Source organism: Falco peregrinus, chromosome 15 (genome assembly GCF_023634155.1).
Source record: "Falco peregrinus isolate bFalPer1 chromosome 15, bFalPer1.pri, whole genome shotgun sequence".
Lineage (NCBI taxonomy): Eukaryota > Metazoa > Chordata > Aves > Falconiformes > Falconidae > Falco > Falco peregrinus.
In genome coordinates, this window is record NC_073735.1 from 451650 (window position 1) to 472504 (window position 20855).

At 41.1% G+C, this 20855-nt stretch overlaps 1 long non-coding RNA gene across 1 annotated transcript in view; it reads right to left on the reverse strand.

Annotated features, from left to right (window-relative positions):
* Positions 1 to 14208: 14208 nt before the first annotated feature.
* The window catches only part of LOC114013746 (uncharacterized), a 47466-nt gene continuing 40819 nt past the window's right edge, over positions 14209 to 20855 (reverse strand). Inside the window, exon 2 of the long non-coding RNA XR_003556909.1 lies at positions 14209 to 14466. This is a non-coding gene — a long non-coding RNA (uncharacterized LOC114013746). The remainder of the gene's footprint in view (positions 14467 to 20855) is intronic.

Genomic DNA, 20855 nt, shown 5'->3' on the forward strand with positions numbered 1-20855 from the left:
CTTATGAATCACCTTGTCTGGCTTGCATAAAATGATATAAGGATATGCTGAAGCCTTTTCCTGGTGCTCTGAAGAGCCGCAGAAAGCTTTAACCCTAAGGTTACTGCTGTTATTCTGGCTCCAAGATGGAAGAAATCTGACTCCTACAGGTTATGTGATAAAGGGAGGACTGATCTAATTAATAATAATCCACAAATTTCTACTGTTACTTTGTACTTCTCCAACATCTCTGCAATGGATTGTACCAGACAATTTGAATGTAGTGTTAATAGTCAGCCATTCATCCCTTATACTTCGGCAGCACTTTAAAAAGGGGTAATAATCCCATCAGGCTGTGTTTTTCCCAGTACAAATGTGGCCAGAAAATGGAAAACCAACCATAGTGATGTTAGCAGAATAGGATATAAACAATGCTGGCTAAAATGCAAGATGGAAATTAGGAAGGCTAATGGGGAATTTGAAGAACACATAAAGATGCAAACAACTTGCAGAGAATTTATTGATTTGCTAGAAACAGTGGAACTGCAAAGGAAATATTTGTTACACTTGAGGAAGGTTAGAAGAACACTTAAGGAAAGTAACAGTATTGCAGACAAATAAAAGCCATACCTACCTATTAAATCTTATGACAGTGAATAGTAGGGGAAGAGGCAATGCAGCGACAGAGAAGGAAGCAGTGACACAGGGATGGAGGGGTGAGATGGACGGTGTCTTTCAGGTTGCTGCTGTGCAACATTCAGCACTGGAGGCCTGATTTATGGATCCTACCTGCTGCTGCAATACGAACGGTAGAAGAGCAAGAAGTTACAAGGACCAAAAAGCGCACACCTGTAATCTGTGAAAGACATGACTGAGCTATTGGGAAAAAAAGTGATAATCCTTCTCAAATCAGCTGGTCTATAGGAAGCCTGCAAAAACTGCCTCTTTGGAAACGTTCATCCTGCATATTGCAGACCAGCAAGGCTTAATTAAGTGCTGGGCAGGCTGAACGAAGAGATTTTTTGAAATAGAATTTGGTCACAACTACTTGATATGATACAGATGAACCAATGCAACTCCTGTAAAGGAAATTCATGTCTCTATAGCAGACACTTGGGAACAGGTCATCAAACTAGTGAATAAAGGAGAACAGGTTGACATAATTTATATAGACGTGCAGAAAGTCTTTGGACAAAGTCCCTAACAAGAGGCTACTAAGGAAGCCAAGTACCTAAGGGCTGACTGGTAAAGCACTGCTGTGGGTTAGATGTGAGTGAAAAGCCCCTCTGCCCCCCTCCCCACCCCCACCCCACAGGATGGGAAGTAAATAGTTGTTTTTAACACGGCAAAAAATTAGTGCTGTGCCTTGGGTTCCGTAGCTGCTTGAATATACTTACTGTTGAGTTGGAAAAGTGAAAATCAAGGCAGGAAAAGCTGGTTTGGGCTAAGCTGGAGGTGGCTAAATGTTTTTAATGGAACCCTACATAATAAGAAGGAAATGTGAGGGGCAGGGTGGAAATTCCTGGCTGACAACTCCAAGGGACTCTTCAAAAGAGTATTTGGACAGCCCATATCTATCTAAGTTATCACTGAAGTGGGAAAAAAAAAAAAAAATAGGTCTGTAACAGAACAGTTCAATGGTATCACTGTTCAGTTTACAGCAGTGGCTAAGAAAAACACCAGTGAAGTGGTAGGAAAAAAACACCAACTAGCATGGAACATGATATTGAAAATATAAAGATATTATATCAGCGTCCCATGATATTGGTCACTCCTACACAAGTATGATACTGAATAAATAGAAACAGCTGGGAGATGGACAACAGAAATAATTAGACGCCTGCAAAAGTTCTCCAAAGAATAATTTCTTGAAAGAGATTGTTCAGATGAGAGAGCATAGAAGTAAATAATAAAAGGAGCAGAGAAGGTGGATTGCAGTACATTCAAAATGGTTAAAAAGAACTGGGTTTTGTACAGTTTACAAAAATCCTGTGGAGTTCTTTGTCTCTTGACATGGCTGAGGCCAGGAATCTGGTGGGATTGAAAAATTCATTGAACATTTGTACAGTGAATGGAAACATCTGCAGTAAAATGGGTGGGACGCTATTCTTAGAAAAGAACCAGCACCAACCCTCCTACTTTGGGGCATAGTTTAAATGGTGACTGAGCAAAGGACAGGGAGGAAACTTCCTCATTAAGGTTTTCCATTGCGATGCAGGAGGACATATGTACTTTCTTCTGAAAAAATTGATTATCAGTGTCAGATCACTGTGACAGGTTAGACATTGGACAAAATAAATATGATAACACATAGTTTTTATTACAGCATATTGTCACATCCAAATTTTTGTGAGAGGAAGGGCAGTTTAAGAGTGGATTGAAATTTCTCCTAGTGGCAATATGGCATCATCAGTGCACATCTGTACATAAATGCTGAAGGCAGTCACTGAACAAGTTTATAACACTCAATTAAAATTTATTGCACAGGTATATTTAAGTGCTAGCAATAAATGACAGACTGAGGGAGATTATTTGTGGTTATTCTTAATAGGGGGGATGAGACTCCTGCATGATTCTTGAATTATTTTCCCAGTTGGGAAAGGACTGAAAATAACAATGAATTTTGATTTATGGCTGGGTTTTTTTAAAAGAAGCAGACAAGTAGCATTTGTCCAGTTTGAGAAGCAGCCCATCCTCAGCTGACATGGAGGACAAGGTGAGAGAGTAGGTGTCTTGGGGGTGCAGGGGATGCCTGTGGGGTGCAGCGCTGGGGGTCCTGGTGCAGGGGCTGTGGGCTGCCTGCCATGCTTGCCCTGGCCAGCACCTCAACACTGCCGGATGCCTCCTCCCAGGGCAGGGACCCAGCCTAGATTTGCTTAGTGCCCCTGGATCACTTCACTAAAGCGTCAAAGAAACCTGAGGAGTCCAAAATTCAAGAGCCAAAAAATTCATTCCTAGGAAAGAAAAGAAACCAGAACAAAACAAAGCCCCAAACCAGGATTTTAAGACAAGCTGAAACTTTGTGACACAGGCAGTAAATCTGACAGCTTCTTGCCACATCCTCCTGGTGTGATTTACTTTGAACTTTTCAATATAAACAGTGCTAAAACTGTACTCAGGTAAGGCTTTTATGGCCAAGATTTGCAACTTTCCTGCAAAGTGCAGAACAGGACACTGACAGTCCTGTCCACCTTTCCCTACTGCAAAACTGTTATTAACTCACTGAAAATGTACATGCAGGGAAGCAGAATCAGATCTCCTAAAGCAGAAACAAAGCACAGAAAGAAAAGTATCATATAGACCAGAAAATGTATCAGGCAAAATAGTTTTGCTTTATTCTTCAATGCAAGTAAAAAGGATTGGGATAAAATATGCATGCGTGTGATGTGTGTGTGTGTGTATAGCTGCACAGGGAATTTTTTTTCTGTTTTAAAATCCAGATCAGTGCAACAGGAAAATAAAATGCTGAGCCACCACACAAACCTCTTGTCTTTCTTTTCTCTGTCAACTCTTACTTGCAGAGAATAGCATTTCATTTCCTACTGTTGAGGCAGCAGCAACTAAAGTGAATGTTCATATGTGTGGTGAGGCATTTGTCCCTGGAAAAATAACATCTCTCCTTCTATTAACATTTTAATTAATCCCTTTTAGTTATGAAATGTAACTTTACATTACATAAAAAAAAATTACATGCAGTCCCTTAATCTGCTAATCCTTTCTCCAGACAAGCTGGTTCTTTTTAAATCAACTGCCATTTTATCAACCCAATGGAGCAGAGATCCGGACTCAACTCTATTCAACAATACATTCTTTTCATGAGAGACTGGCCTAGCTAATATGACACCACAAAGGGCTTGAGGAATTCCAAATACCCAGCTCTTTGGATTAAAAGCATAATAATCCCATGCAGTTTTTTGTTCAGAATTGATAGAATGGTTGTATAGTGAGTCACACTTGTTTGAACTTATCAAAGAAACAATATATCAAGCATTTCATAGGATGATATTTTATTTTCTCAGGTTGATTCAACCTCTTGCAAGTCTTTTGTGTGTGTGTGTGTGTGTATTTGACTGCCAAATGTCCCTGCAGTTAAACAATTAAAACATATAATTAAGCACAGAATCTGATAGCTGTTGTTTTATGACTAGATTTCTATGCAGTTTTTATATAGACATAAGCATTGTTTTCACCAAAACAGTAACAGCAGCACAGCAGAGTACACAGTGTGTACCAGTGTAAAAGTAATTTATACTGCTGCAACTCTCTCCCCTACCCATAGGCATGCCTTTACTCTGTTTCCAGGCTATACTGCGGAGCCAAAGCAGGACAGCTTTTGTGTGTCAACAAGCCCGCTGGGGAGAGAGGAAACAAGGCTGTTAGAATTGGTGGCCCAGTAGCCTTAACGAAATCATGTGTGAAGCTCAAGTTTTGGAAAGAAGGGGGAGACAGAGGAGTGGTGCAGAGGTGTTGCTGTCTGCCCCCACCCGAGACCTGCTCCTGCCGCAGCAAAACCCCCATCCACCCACAGGAAGGGTCCGGGCTCCTGCACCAGTTGGCTCTGCCAGGCACGTGGGGGGGGGGGTGTCGTCTCCCATTAATGCTGTCCCGAATTCAGCTGCTGTGAGCCCGCCCCACATGCCTCACTGTGTTCCCTCCCACTTTGCATTGAATTAATCGAGAGGAGGCTGAGGCCCAACATTTTCTTTCAGATAGGTTTCATAAGCTTATTAGAAAAGCTATCAGCTGCAATTACAAAACAGATAGCCTCTTAAAAGTGAACTGAGATATTCATTGCCATATTGCAGTTGTTGTTGGAGGAATGGGTGTTTTCATTACTAACGTGTTTTCTGCTAGCGTCAATAGGTCTGAAAGCAAATTTCATGCCTGTGAGCTAGGAGTTAATGGGCTGGAGTGCTGTGTAAGGACCTGCACTTCAGCAAGCACGGGAAGAGCACGTTGCAACTGGAAATATTTGACAGGCTCCAACACAGCAGCCTTATGAGGGGGCTCCTTGGCCGTCACTCTCTGCAGGCTTCCAGGAGAGCAAGAAACAGTCTCCCCTCTGCAGCGAGCAGCACAGGGTACTCTGCAACAGCCTTTCACTCCGGTTATGGCTGTATATACAAACCAGGATCCCTGATTCAACATCTTCCCAAAGGAGTGTGGGAGAACATCTTATTCTTGTCATGGGGCAGCCACAATTCCCTATTATGAATAAAAACATACAGAACTTGTCCGGCCAGTGGGGCTGAGCTGGCAAAGTGCTGACTAGAGCATGGCAAACTCGTCCGGTGGGCCTCCAGGGAGGCTCGTTCACTTGCTGGCCTCCACATTCTCTGTGAAAACTCAGGACTGAAAGAACCCCCCATGCTGTTGCCATCTTATCCATGCACTGCTCAAGGAGCAGAAATTTCTTGTGGCTGGAATGGTGAGTCCTTAGTCATGTCCCTGCAGAGAACACAGAACTTCCTTTATTTTATTTATGTTTTTGTTTTCATTGTCATAACTCTTCCCTTGAGTTCCCACCCCTCCTACTCCATATGGCATCTCACAAGGGAACAATAGAGAGTTCTTCAGGGGTTTGTACCATAACTCTTCAGAAGCAAAGTACTCTCTAAGGAGCTGGTTGAATTTTTTATCCCAATTATTTCAATATTTCTACTGAATTTCAAAACTAAATACATTCACAGAAGAATTGGCAGTGTTCAAGTGAATATTTTTCATTTTTACTTTCAATCAACTGTGGAGCTAACCAGAACATTTTGAAATTTGACTCTCTTGCCAATGTCTGCTGCAAAGAAGGGAAATGTGGGAAGGGTGGTGGCAGAAATGTTTGCTAATTTCCCTGTTTCTTCTCTTTTCAGTTTGGGGCCCGACCCCAGAATCAGTGAGCCAGCTCCTCAGGCTAGAGGAATAAAAGTGTTAATGAGGAAGCAAATACAGTTTAGAACTTCAATTCTTATAGTCATGGGGGGAAAAGCAAGAACAGCCACAATTTTTCAGGCCAGACTAGTACGCCTTTCTTTTGCCAAGTTAATATTGTTTGCATGCCTCCTTGAAGGAGGACTAGGTCCTTCCATACTGTGCCAGTGCCCCTTTAAACAAACACCTCGTAATACTATAGCTATAAATAGCACCGAGGTGGAAATGGCTGGATATGTTTCTATGCCCTCCTTTGTATTCACATTTTTCAAACATACAAATCTTCTCCCCTTTTCCCCTGCTTCTCCACAATGTGCAGTTATATATAGAATATTTATAATAGTCTTATTTCTAAGCAATTTTCACCACTGCCACACAGCAGGAAGAAATTGAGAAATTGCTAGTTGTTTATTTATTTATTTTTCAGTGGAAATATGCACTTAATCCTGCACAATATGGAAATATATACTACATATATGGTATGTATTTAAACACATAGCGTGTATATATAGATAGCTAGATGCATGTTTGTGTGTGCATTTTAAATGCAGACCATATTGATTTCAATGTGGAACTTATAAACATGGGAGATATTCTTATCTCTGCAGGAAATAAAAGTGTTTTGGGTAATATTTATGGGCAAGATGGTGACCAGCTTATACACCCCATCATTCACAAAGCTTCTCATTTAAGTCAGGGGAGGGACACTGGGGGCTAACTCTTTGCTAGTAAGAAAGGAAATTGCAGTCTAAGTACAAAGATCCCACCCCTGTCCCAAAGTCACTGCAGACTACTTGAAACTACAGGACTATATTGGGGAAATACCAGCATACACTTGCCCTCCTCTCCTGCCCCTCTTCACTCATCCCTTGTTGGCAGCTATTAATGGGATATTAGACTTAATGGCTAATTGCTGCATAGTCCTATTAGCGATGCCTCCTTTTTGTCATAGGAGAGGGGAAGAGGTTTAAGGGGATCGTGGCTCAAGCCAGCCCGGTGCTGTGGCAGAGGCTGGCCAGAGTTTCTGCAGTGCAGTTTGATGGGGGCCACCGCTGCCTGGAGGGCTTCAGGGTGTCAGGCAGCCCCGGTCAATGCCGCACAGTGTACCTGGGCTCCACATGGCGTGTCTGAAGGATATGGCCCATATGAGAAGGAAATGGAATTCCTATCATTGAGCCTGGCTTGCGTAGGGCAAAGGTGTGTTTACTCGAGGTTTGCTTCTCACTCAGGACCCACCCTGCCCAAAAAGAGAGGATTCAGATCTTTCCATTTTTGAAATCAAGCCTGGTGGCATAGAAAAAAAGAGAGGAGAAAGGGGAAGGGCAAAACTTTGGTCAGCATTTAAGGCAGTCCCGGGTGCTGGGTTTATCCTAGGCCTGCTGTCCTCCTAACCTTTATGAAAGCTGTATGAAAAACCTTACTGGTTTTAGCAGAGTATAATGCTTGTAGAGTTTTCTGTAAGATCTGCTGTGCTGTCCTCAGTTCAGGGTCCTTCTCAGTCAGCTTCGAGCCTCTAGCGGGAGCCAATAGAGGATGCTCAGAGTTCAAAAGCAATGCCAATAATGCCTTCACAGATTCCCAGAACGTGGTGTTAACTTCTGGCAACCTATAGCTTTTGTGTTTGTGAGCTCAGGTGGGCTTTTCTTCTGTTTATTAGCCTACATGCACTTAAAATCCCTGTTAATCAATGGACTTTGTAACCTCCTGCGACAACAAGTTCCTCAAATCCGTTGTGGGCTGTGCGAGAACAAGGTATGGCTTTTACAAGATTTTTCTAATTCAGAGTGGGAGTTCTTTAGGACTGGGACTTCCCTGCTACATGGAGAACATGAAATATGTAATAGAACAGTAGCAGGTTTTGAGCTATTTTTTCTTGAATGCATTTGACAAGTCCTGTCTATCAGCTTAGGGAAATGAAAAAGAGCAAGCATCTATCTCAGCCCTTTTTTCATCGGTATCAGGCAGCATCTGAAGGAAAGCACTATTATTTGAAAGGATTAGACCCTGAAGAATGTGCATGGGACATGAGAAGCATTGAAGCACAGTGGGTGATACCAGGAGCATCTGTGATCTAAGAAGCCCTCAGAAAAGTGAGGAGGAATGTGTGGCTGTTACAATGGGTTCCCTGGAATGTCAAGTGAACATGTGGGTGCCACTGGGTGCTGCTGAGAATGCAGAACTGTCTAGGTGGGCGCCAAGATATGCACTAAACAATATGAAACATGCCATGCGAAGCCACTGTGACAAAGGAGAGGGGTGGGGGCAGGGAGCAGGGTGCTGGAATTAAAACATAGATTAAGCTCCCAGTATGTTTTGCTCTCACTTCTGAAGTATCTGTCTCATGCTGTTCTCCTCTTAATCTGTCAGTTACAGTTAATAGCTGATCAGAGCAGTACTTTAATGAGTCAGCCAGATTGTTTGCATAAACAGTTGCTAGGCTGATGTAACCAACAGCAGTTTGATACTGAATTCTCCCTGTATGACTTACACCTGCACTCTCCTCTCTCTCCCACCCTCTGGGTTGTTTTCTGCCAGAAGGGCACCTGAACAGGCATGGTTAAGCAGTAGGTTGTTTTTTAAAATGTATTTACATCCGTGCAGCATCCTTTTCCTTACCCACTTCCTCCTCTCCCACCACCTAGATGAGATTTTGTGGCTAAAGCACTCCAGGACATGACTTCAGGTGCAATAATTTATAACTAGAGCTTTGCCAGCCTTTTGGAACTGGGTGTGAATTATTAAGCTCTGTTTCTCACCTCAGAGTGCCTTTATCAAGATTATAATAATAAAAGCAGTACAAGAAGAGCTAAGTGCAGAGCACAACTTGGGAGATTACATTCAAATGCTTTTCAGTGTGCTCTGACATATTTACAACTTAAATATTTTGCTTTGAAGTGATTTCAGGCATTTCGTATCAAGGCAATAGTTTTGTCTGAAAAACAAATGTTTGCAGTCTCGTTCATTAATTACTATTATGAGAGATTCGAGCAATCCAAGGCTTAGGGCTACACAGGTTCTGATCCAAATCTGTTTTCCTTGGCCTCATCTCAGCACTAGCAAATGAAAATGGCTTTCCATTTATGCAGTGCCTTTTTCTGTGACATTCTGAAAGCCCTTGATAGAAATTAATTAACCCATAATGCAAATCTGTCAAAGCTGGAAAAAGAACCCCTGACTCTTGAAAGGTATTACTTTGCATGAATATCTGGGCAGAATGACTCCCAGGATGAAACTTCTGATGATGCTACCATGCTTGAAAATGTACCTTTTAAAACATTTTTTACGTAATGCTGTGTGGGCAAAGTGAGCATTCAATATTATTCTCTTCCACAGATGGGGAAAACAGTCACCAAGTGACTAAATAATTTGCTCATAGTCACATAGGAGAAGAACATAGTGTTCCTCATTCAAGCCACGTGCCTTTCTTATTCGTCTCCTGCATACTCACGATAGTACAGGGAATCTGAAGGTTTAGATTCGTATATTTTGCAAATAGTGTAAAGTAAAGATCTGGTAATGTTCTTGTTGTGGACTAGGTATTCCTTCCTAGTAGACTCAAGTTAACCTTAAATATTCTGCATTGTAAAAGGCTATAGCATTCCATCATTGAAATGTTTGCTTTGCAGAAGTTAAGGTTCCCCTTTTAAATCACAGGTGAGAGAGACTTTGAGATCCTCCAGAGGACATGGAGCCATGGAAATGCCTTCCAATTACTGGTACTAATGAACAGAGATGATTTCTTGCAGCTCCTTTTAGGACATTGCTCACGCAAACCTGGAGAGTCAAAACCTGGTGACGTCACTGCACATGGCTGCCTGTCCAAGAATATTGGCACAAAGAAACTGGCACCATTTTGACAGAAAATGGACAGGGATTCACTTGTGCAGTGGGAGAGAGTGTGATCCATGTGATGTTTAATTTAATTTACTTTCAGAGGAATATGCATAAAGAATATAGTGTAACAAAACTACAAAAATGGTTTATGTAAGTGTTGGTTTTTAAATAGAAAATCACACACCAGTTAACAGTATTTTAACATGACTCTAATTCATGTTCCTTTTGTAGTTTTGATCCTATGTGTTATTCAGCATGATGACAATTGGACTTTTTGTGGCTGAAATATCAGGTATATATGGATGTGCCTCCAAAATTTCTCTCTGTAATGTTGCTTTTATTCAGTTTGTGATCTCCTGGGCCTATTTTTTAGACATGCTGTGGATTCGAAGTGGCATTTCAAGTACACAAGATGTTTCATCTTCTACAGTCTGCAGGTGATGCGTATGTTTGGGCGTGGTGATGTTCTAAGGATGAAAAAAAGGAAATTTCATTAAACAAAACCCAGTACTGAACATCTGTTGAAATTTTGGTTGTCTTTTTTTTTTAATTTCAGCCAGTGTACTGGTACTGGAAAAAACTGAAAGTAAAGCCTTTTGATTAGAACTATCTTCCCTATGGAGAACACATTTTGTGGATAGCAGTGTTTATTGGGTGACAGTGGCTGCTTCCCTTGACGGGCTTATTCAGGTCAGCTGGAGCTGGTGGAGGCAGGTGTGGTGCTGCAGCGGGAGGGCGGTGGGGATGCTCAAGGAGAGAGGCCAGCAGGGCTAGTTTGGCTCCTGTAGAGTATGGCTCCAACACCCCTATGGAGAGTTTGTTCCCCTTGCACCAAGGTAATTCTGACTTCTTCTGTAGCAGTTTTGGTAGTGTTGACTGTAGAATGCATTTAAATGAATGTTCTGGAAGTTCATTTGTACAAGTGGACTTGTGGACTTGTCTGTTTCTGTGGTTTTAGAGGCTTAATTAAGGCTCTTTGGTCTTAATTTTCAGAGGCTAGACCTGCTTAGCTCCAAACAGCTTCAGGGAGAGATGAGAGTGCTTGGGAATGGTGTAAATCAAACCGATTGTTATTTATTTCATTTTTTTTAAAAGTCTGAATTGCACCAGCACCTCTTTGATTGAGAAGGTTTGTTACGGTATTCATTATATATTACAGCAGTCCTTAGGGAGCTGCTTGGAACAGGTGTCCCATGCAGCTGGGAAGCAAAAGTCTTCCTCTTGCTGTTGCCAGTTTCTTCCCTTTCCCAGACAAAGTGAAGCTTTGCCACGTTCTGGGCCCCTCACTTGTACCCAGATTATCAATCCAGTGTGTAAAGCTATTGTGCTGTTCAGGCTTGTGGGACATAGTAGTAGTTCTCAGCAGAACTACGGGAGCCTGATGGCCAGTGCCATTTCTGTGTGGATTTGCTAATGCTGAGGTAAGGGTGAGCTTCACCTTTCTCTCAGTGGGGCATTCGTAGGGCTGCTTGCCTTTGTCTGGTCCCTATTTTATTGGCATTTGCATGGAATTGAAGATCTTTCAGGCTTTTACTGTGTGTTCTTGGTTTGTCTGAAATTAGCCAAAAAGTTTAAAATTTGGGATGTGGTAGGAGAACACAGACTGTAAGAAACCAATATGTACCTTTCTGCTGAGAAACCAGGCTGAAAACAAAAATGCTCCTTTTTCACCGTGCTTTGATTGCTTCAGTGCTACTACTTGTATTTTGCTTTAATTTTCAGTTTTTGTTAACAAAAGGGATGCAAAATGATAAATAACACAAATGTGTACCATTTCTTGGCCATGCCAATTTTATTTTTGTTGTTACCCGTACCAATAGCATATCTACTGCAGTTGCATATGTAATAGCATCTCCCAAACTTCTCCTGGTTGTGGTTCCTTACAGAGAGGCTTTTTTCCTCCTAGAACCCCTAACTGAAATCAAGTAACACTCTGATTACTTGCATAAATATAAGATGAAATTTTATATTGTCTGTGTTTTGTGATTTTTTTCATGTAAGAACTACTGGCCCATAGGCAGCAGCTAAGATCACTTCCCCACACCTTCTGGCTATATTCTTGATAAATGCATAGGGGGAGATAGTCCCTGCTGGGGTACTTATAATCTGAATAAACAAAGGACCGAAAGGGAAATGGGCACCAGCAACACAAGGTGACACACAGGGTTAGTGGCTGGGCTCAAGGGGCAATGTGAATCTCCTGATGCGTAAGGCAGTGCTGCAGCCTCTGGTCTAGGCTGCCCTCCCCACAGGTACTTCCCCACCCCACCCCCACCCCCCACTTCATCTACCCGTAGTCACGCTCATTCCTGCTCTCTCCTTCACACACATGCTTCTGCTAAAATATTCACTGGGAGTATGAAAGCAGCTGCTCTTGTAAAGAAACAACCTTGATTGTTATTAAGAAAATATTCCCAGCCGTTCAGGCTTCAGCATGATGTTGTGAGTAGCCACTGATATTTTCCATAAAAAATGCCCAAAGGGAAATAGGTGTCCAGGCTTGTTCATAGCCTGTTGTGGGATGGATTCAGCATGCAAAGGGTTAAAGATTAACAGAGCTGGATATGACAGGCTGATGTGCTTTCCAGGTAATCGGGATAAACTGAAGCTCACTATAACAGGGCTGAGCTTGAGCTGCCTGTAAAATACAAGCACCTTAGAGGAGGGTGGGGCGGCTTTCTTAGAGAGCGTCAGGGAGTAGAGGCAGGAAGGCAGGCTGGAGGTTTTATTCCTCCCAGTCAATAGGTCTGAGGATGGCTGCTTGTTCATTTATTATTTCTTTAGTGAGGCTGTACTGGATAATCAATATGCTGCAGAGGAGGTTTTGATAGTGTTCGTACATCCTGGGTGTGGTACACGGGCTAATCTGAAAGCACTGCTCCGAAGCTGCGCTGGGTTTTTTGCTAAGCTGCCAAGACAGATCTCTGTAAGTGGCTGGGGTTTTGTTTTGGTTTGGTTTTGGTTTTTTTTTCTTCCTCTTCTCTCTCTTCTTCCAAGGCAGGCAGTGGGAAATGGCTGCCTTGCTAAAAGAATGTCAGTGAAGCTTTGTGCTTCCCATTTATCACTATTGTTTTCTGCATCCAGCCTATGTGAAAGGGTGGGGTTCTAGAAACAGGCATCCTATCTGCGATGCAGGGAGACTGAGAATTTCTTTCTGTCTATAGGAAGGCTATAGACCTGTGCTGTATAACTAAGCATATCTGCCCTGCAAAGCACGGGGTCCCTCTTCCCTCCCCTCAATATGTCAAGTTTAAACCTTTGAAACATACTATTTTCATGCTCTGCAGGGACTTTTACAGGAGGATTAAGGTACTTCTTCAGTGTATTACAGAGAAAGAAACATTATTCCCTTTAAAATAAAAGTATTGGGGGAAAAAATGCTTACAAGTGCACTACAACTAAGTATCATGTTTCCTAGCATAGTATAAGTGCTCTTGCTGGCAGGCTCCTGTTCTTTATAGTGCTCTTGAACCTGTGCTAAGTCTTGCTGAATTCAGTCTGAATTGGATATTCAGTTGAAGATAGTGTCCGGCTGATGATACATCTTCTGGTAAGGCAGCAAACACTGCAAAACAGGTGAACTTTGGTCTCCTTTTTACACTCACGTGAAAAACTAAGTGGGGAATATCTGGCACTGGGAAGTATAGCAGAGCTCACGGCATACTTTTTATGATGTACTGGGTGTAGCCTTGGGATCACAACTGTGATGGTCCTTAGACATCTTTCCAAACTCTTTTCTACATTAGGGTCTTGCAGGTTAAGTTCTAGTTACCCAGAGCAATGCAGAGCTCTCTGGTCTTCCCTCTGTCAGGAGGCTCATCCTGTGCCTCAATCTGCCAGGCAGGGTGATGAGGAAGGAAGCTTCTGACATTCTCTAAGGGACTTGGAGACTATGAGAAAGCAAAGTGGAATTTATTATTACAGTATATTAGATCTTCGCAAACCTGTAAAACAGGGTGGGGGGTTCAGCTTAATAGAATGCTTCTTGTGGCCAAAATAGAATTGCTAATGATTCTGAGATTAAAATAAATAAATAAAAAATTCTTATCAAATACGAGCTGTAAATGGTTTCCCATACCCAGAATCCATTTGCTCCGGTAGCTGTCTGACTGTAGGCCATACAGCGTAAGGATGTCCAAAGTAGCTCTGCTCTTTGAAATATAGATATTTTACCTAATGTTGGCTTTTTTCTGCTTTTTCCATTACCTCTAGATACTTGCATGAAGAAAATGTGGTTTGCTGTTTTAGGAACTCAAATATTAGAAATGTCACACTCCTAAAAAAATAAAGAAAATCCCTTCAACATTTCGTCTTTAGACTTTCTAACCTCTTGGCCACCTATCCTCTTTCTCCTTGCTTGACTTTGTCCTAGTTAATATTCCAACAGGTGTTTCCATTTTCAGTGGAATTTTTTTAGGCCGATGTCTCAAGAGGCCTTCTGCATAATAATGCTGTATTCATTATGTGGCAGCATTACTGGGAGAGAACTTTATTTTCTTAACCCCACCATTTCCCCTTCTTCAGTGAGTTCAGGGGGTGGAGGAGGGAGCGAGTTGTGATTTTCACCATCTTCTGCTACTTTGTCTTTCGGTAAGACCGCCGCATGGTACCATTTCACATAAACCCTGTCCGGAGGGTGATGAGGATTAGGGGAGGGAGAAGTGAGGCAAAAAGTCTCTTCTCTTCCACAGTTTGCAAAGCATCTCAGCTTCTCATTCATATTTTGCTTTCCTGTTGAGAGACCAATGGGAATGACAGAGTTAAAGATAATGAAATTAAAGCTTGTAGGCAAAAAAAAAAAAGATTCATCCCTTTGTGCCCCCTGGTGCGTTCTGATATCGCTAGAAATTTACTGTGGTGACATTTTGGTTTGAGGGTTAACAGGAGCTGCTCGTTAATTCCTACAGCAATCTGAAAGATGTGTTGAGGTGACTTCTCTGCCTCTTGTGAAATTCACCCCTTTCTACCTCTGGATGATGCTGAGCCATCACTGCCGGAGTGCGATGACGTTATATGTGAACGTAAAGCTAAAGAGCAAATATTTTTTTTCAAGGTTTTACCAAGTTTGATACTTTTTAAAATGAAGGATAGAAGGGTTTAAGAACTATGTGCCAAAGCTTCTCCTCAGTCGGGTTTCACACTGCATGAAATGCTGGTCTGTACTACCGTTGCACTCTCTGTAGCAGTAACTATGAGTTTGGTTCATTTCCAATAAAAAAAAAAAATGAACCAGGAGGGAAATAGAAGACTAACAATACAACAGTGTAAGATTCTCACGTTATTCAAGGATTAGTTGGTTATGATTTGTCCCAAACTGACCAAAGTAAATGGCATTCCCACCAATGCAAATCAGTGAAATTCGTTGCCATGGGACATCACCAAATCCAAGGGCTTAGATGGTTTCAAGAGAAAAATGTGGCATTTGGAGGAATATCCAGAGATGCAACAGTATATGTATATGCAGATTTGGAGACTGATGCATACCTTCATGTTACGGTACGTGAACCTGACCTAGGAAGTTTCCAAGTTGCTTATTTCATAACTGCGTTAGTAACTGACGGACCAGCCTGTAGAGCTTCATGTCCAGAATACAGAGGAGGAATAATTCTCTCAGCCCTGTAGATTTCGAGTTTATACATGTATAATAAGTAAATACTTGTCTGTAGAATAGTAACCAATCTGCACCCATCAAGAATATGGGAAAAAGGAGAAGACCTGCAAATTAAATTTTAAGGTTAGCTTGAAACCATCTTGTTTGCCCTGGGTTCACTTCCATTACCCACTCAATTTTGAGACCCTTAAGGTGCATGTCACTTGCCTTTCTTTCTCTGCTACCTCTGATAACTATCTGTAAGACCGAGTGAGCAGCTTTTTTATTTTTCTACCCCTTTACTGATACTTTGATAGTAAACTTTGGAGCAGAGGCTGAATTTAGCTGTGCGTATACCCACCAGAACAGAACACTACTCTTGTAACCGCGACTGGTGATGCTCTGCTATTATCTGCTGTTCTGCATGCTGTGGGTGGATGGATTGCACAAAGGCAAGCTGAATTTCTTCTCCTTTGGTAGCAGTGATCACGCTCCTTTTGTGGAACAAAGGGGTGTCCCCTAATGGGTGCCCTCACCTCAATATGTTAGTCTTGATGGAGATGCACAATTCCCTGTCTGATAGGTGAGATAATACCTGCTAGGGGTTAGGAGATCTTGAAGGAAGAAAACTGAGTTTTGCTGCTGTCTGCAAAGATTTTTTTCATTTATTTATTTTTCTTGGTAAAGTGGCCAACAAGGAAGTCCTGGCATTCTGGGTGTTGAGCATTGATTATTGGGAAAAGATGCTTAGATAACCCTTCCAACCTGAGTACCTAAATCAGGACCATATGTGCCAATACTTTCTTGTATACTGTAGATGTAAAATATCACATAATTATATATTATGCCTGGCAGAGAGCATAAGGAAAGAGGGATGTGAGTGCTGAAGCAATATAGGTTCTTCTCTTATAAGTCCATTAAAAATTGAGTGCACAGTAATGTTGTGCTATTCTTAGTACAGATAACTTTTAAAAAGGTTAAGACCAATAAATTTGCTTGCTGTTGCAGAGCTGCTAATTCTAGCATGGAATGGGGTAGGTGACCTCAATATGATGCTACAAATTATTGGAAATAAGACAATTGCAATTCTTGGAACCTCTAATATTGATTGTGTAAGTAAATCATCTATTAAATGGCAATCTAATTTGAAAGGCATACATTGAACTGAACAAATAAGTGAACTGATCATATTCAGATGTTTTTTAAAAAATGCAACCCTTCAGCTTGGTTGATTGGGTTCTTATAAACAAATGTGGAAGTGGAAGATGAGATTACCATATGTACTTAAGGCTTTTTTCTTATATACTGTGTTAGCCAGACATTAAAGACGGGGTCCTCCGAGAGACTGTAGCAATTATCGTTGCTATAATTTTTCCAACACAGTCAAAACTATCTTTACAGTGGAACTTCCTTTTCCAGGTTACTAATACATTAAATTATTAAATAAATAAAAAACAAACCAAAAATAATTCAAACAGATTAGATTTATTCTAGTTGTTTACTTGAGCAATGGCAGTTATAATTGACGTTCTTACCAAGCTCATAGTAAAATCCTAGCTTACTGGTACATTATTTTGGTGTTTGACTCTCTGTCTCTTTAGAAAGATACTTCTTGTTTGGTCATCCCTGTAAATACATGTCAAGTACCCTTTTAAATTTGATGGGCTCACTGAAGTATGTTTTGGGAGCATCTAAACTGTAGACTGTGGGATACTCAGAATCCTGACTGCAACTTATCCTGTTTGATATATAGAAGTACTTTATAAGTTTACATGGCTCATGTGTATGGTAACATTATAGAAATTTGTCACAAGTATAAATATTTTAATAGTTAAAAATATTGACCAAGATAAATACCCCTGTGTCACAAAATCTTCATTTCAAGAGTAATATGTTCTTTTTTCTTTAAGGTGGGCTTTGCGGTATGCAGCTATTACAAATGTTTTTCAATATTTTAAATAATGAATAAATATTATTACCTACTGATCCCATCCTTTATGTTTACATTGCATAATTACTACCCATTCCTGATGCTTCATAATAATTGACTTTATATTGATAAATAGATTAGCTAATACGGTAAATGATTATTCCCCAGTAAATGAATCGGTAAGCTTTTGACTTCAAGTGTCCTTAACAATAAATGCATGGATTCAGGACAGCTTATGCATTTTACATTCAGCAGCCCTTGAATAAACACCCAGAAATCAGGAAGCAGCACCCAGATTTGCTCCTCCTTCTCCATTGCATGTACTAGCCACTTGTTCTGCTCCTCCTGAATTTGCTCCTGTGTTCCTTGGTTCCTAAAACCACTGCTGTACTGACAGCACGGACTGGCTTTTCTGGAAGACTCTGGAGCTGTTTAAACCCTTTCGAAGGTCTAAAGGTGGGGACAGATCAGAATGAACTTCTGGGTGAATGCTCTATCCTCTGCGTCACTGTGTAAAATGTAGGTGTCACTACCCACCTTTCTGGCAGTTTGTTTTCCCCAAAAGAGAGTAGCTATATCTACTTAAACTTTTTTTTGTGTGGTTTTTTTTTGGGGGGGGAGGGGGGCAGCAACAGCCTAGCCAATTACCATAGGATTAGCTCATACAGGGAAATCGGCACAAATGCATCTAGTGTCTGGATCCTACAACAGATCTTGAGCTTATTAGACCCATTTCAGTCAATTCTGGACACTGGCTTGCTGCAGAACCGAAATGCTGGAACTTTCAGATAGAAAAAGGGGATTGAGGCTCCCCCCTGGAATAGCTGGCTACTAATCAAGGCAATTTTGGATCCATGTTACAGACTTCGGTACCTGAAGACCCCCTAAGTCTTTTCTGGGTCTGACCCAATCTGCCGAAGGAGTTGACAGTCAAAATGATTTATGGGAGTAAATTCTAGACCATATGTTGAGTGAAATCTTGGCTCCATTGAAGTGAGTTGTGGGGGAGGCAGGGACACCGGCCTGGATTTCATGGCATCAGTTTTACAGCTGCTGTCTGCATGTGGGAAGGGCAATGGGATATAGAACAAATAACTTTTCTGCTGGCAAGGAGAACGGAGCAAGCTCTGAGCTTAATTCCACTGTTCATTAAGTCAGTAGTAAAATCACCGTTTTAAGGGAACTGAGGATTGAACCTAGGAACGACAATATGATTTCCTGAGTCTGTCGCGCAATTTGGGTCATTTATAAGTCATTTATAACTAAAATAAGTCATTTAAAGTCCCATCACTTTCTTTCCTCTTTTGCAGTTGCTTTGTTAACTATAGTGCTGTCTAGATGATGTATGGGACCTCAAATATCAACACACATTATATAATGCATAAATATGCTATTCCAGCCTCATTACAGCACCAGGATTAGAAAGCAAAAAAAAAAAAGGGGGGGGGGAAGCTAAAATTAATGCAGCAAAATTGGAACCAGCCCTTAAATGGATAGGAATTGTAACCTGACATTACAGTTCTATAGCATAGCATTCAGTTTGCTGGGTGCCTGCAGTTGCTTTATATTAGGGTCCAAATCCTGGAAATGTTTCAGCATGTGCTTATCTTTAAGCACGATATATAATTCCCATGGCTACTCTTTCTGGCCTGTGACTCCATTAGGGTGAAACTGTAGCTGAACTCTGAATTCCCTAGACTTCTGCTGCTTTGCATTTTTCAATGCTTCCCGCTCCCAGCATTGGTATTAGGTACATATGTAAGATTATGAAGATTCTTACCGGTGCTGTGGGCAGATATCTCTGCTCAGCTTCAGAGGATGGAGAAACTTCTCATCGTTCCTTAAAAGTATGACTTATTTCCTGGAGCAGGTACATAGCTACAGGATTGCATCTGGAGATCTTTGACTGGTAACCACAGTGCTGGTAATTTTTCCCTTTGCAGAAATGCAGTACATGTAAGGCAAGTAAACTTCTAAAGGTATCAAGGAACTTACATGCCAAGAGGAATTTCAACTGATGTTAACATTTGGGAATTTTTATCAAAAAATGTTTCACTAGCTAGTGCAATTTTATATATTTAACAAGGCTGATGGCTGCTTTGTCTAAAGCAAACAGGATGTTTCGTTGGTTTCTTTTTCCTTGAAACATTGATGTTTTTCTCCATTATCTTTTTTTCTTGCTGTATTTTCATCATACTTTAGATCAGCTATCTCTTTCAATACTCAGTACTGCTAAGTCAATAGAAATATGATGTCTTGGTATGACATCACAATGTTATAATTCAGCTATTGCTTTGGGATTTTTCTCAGCATGCTTAAGTGAAAATGCAAGAAAAGGCTATTTTGGGTCTGAAAGGTGAATGCAGGTTTGAATGCCAGTGAAGCAGACATGTTGATGACAAAACAGGACTGGAAGGTACACAACAGTTTGTCATCTGCTTTGCAGCACAACACTGGCTGTCAAGGACCTCAGTAAGAATACTGAGCTTATGTGTCTGTGGTAACCTATTAAGTTCACCTTGGTGATCAGATTCAAGATATCTCTGAGTACACTAGACTGCAAAAGCCTGGTTATTTATGGTCAGGTGAAGGAGGATTGTAGAAAGTAGGATGGTTCCAGAAGCTTTTGGATATTGACATAGAGAACTAGCCTGCATGGACAGAGCTAGGAACTGCTCTGTCCTCCAAAGGTAAAGGTACTGCATATGCTAATTTATCCTAGCTTTGTGTGAGATCTTTTTTAATGCACAGCGTGAGAGAGTATGAGAGTAAAGCAATCCAGAATGGGCAGATGGTATGGAGGAAATAGTTGCCTACAGCTGCTGGGAGCAGCAAATAACAAAGCAATAGCAGCCAAAACACAGGCAGATCCAACCATGGGACAGGGAAAGCGGAGACCTGGAGTTTGGGCAAAAGAGTGAGAGGTGGGAACAAGTTCAGCTTTCAACATTTGGTCAGTGACAGGTCTGTCTGTGAGCTGAATTATCATCTTGTTGATTTTTATGATCCCTCTGCACTGTGTCTCAGAAAAATCAGTAAAGAATTAAAAACTGAACTGTTCTATTCTAAATTTTGACAGAATAAGTTGACTTAGACCTTATTTCTCTAACCAGCTAAACAAGATTGACTCTTAAGAAGTGTTTCTGTGACTCCAGGTTTTGGTACAAGCTGTTGACTCTCATCCAGAGCAGAACAACTCTGTTCTTCACTGTCAACAGAGCTGTTGTCAAGAAAGATTTAGGAACAAATGAGCTTGAACCTTAATCTCTCCACAGAGGTACAGTAGAAAGCATACTTGCTCACATTTCTCCAGTGCCCACCCATTGTGTAGTCCTTGAGCAAATTAACCTTTTAGAAAACAAAGCCTGCAGTTCTGATATAATCAATGTTTTCTGGGTGCAGACACACATGAAATCAAGACCCATGTGGAATGGCTCTATGAAATTTAACAATAATAAAACCAGTAATGGAAAAACTTGTTGGTGAACCTAGAGTGCTTACTAGACAATAAGGTTATTTCTTTTCTTGGGTTTTTATTTAGCTATCTTCTAGAAGTCTATAGCAAGACTTTGACTGTATTAAATTACACAAAATGGGTAA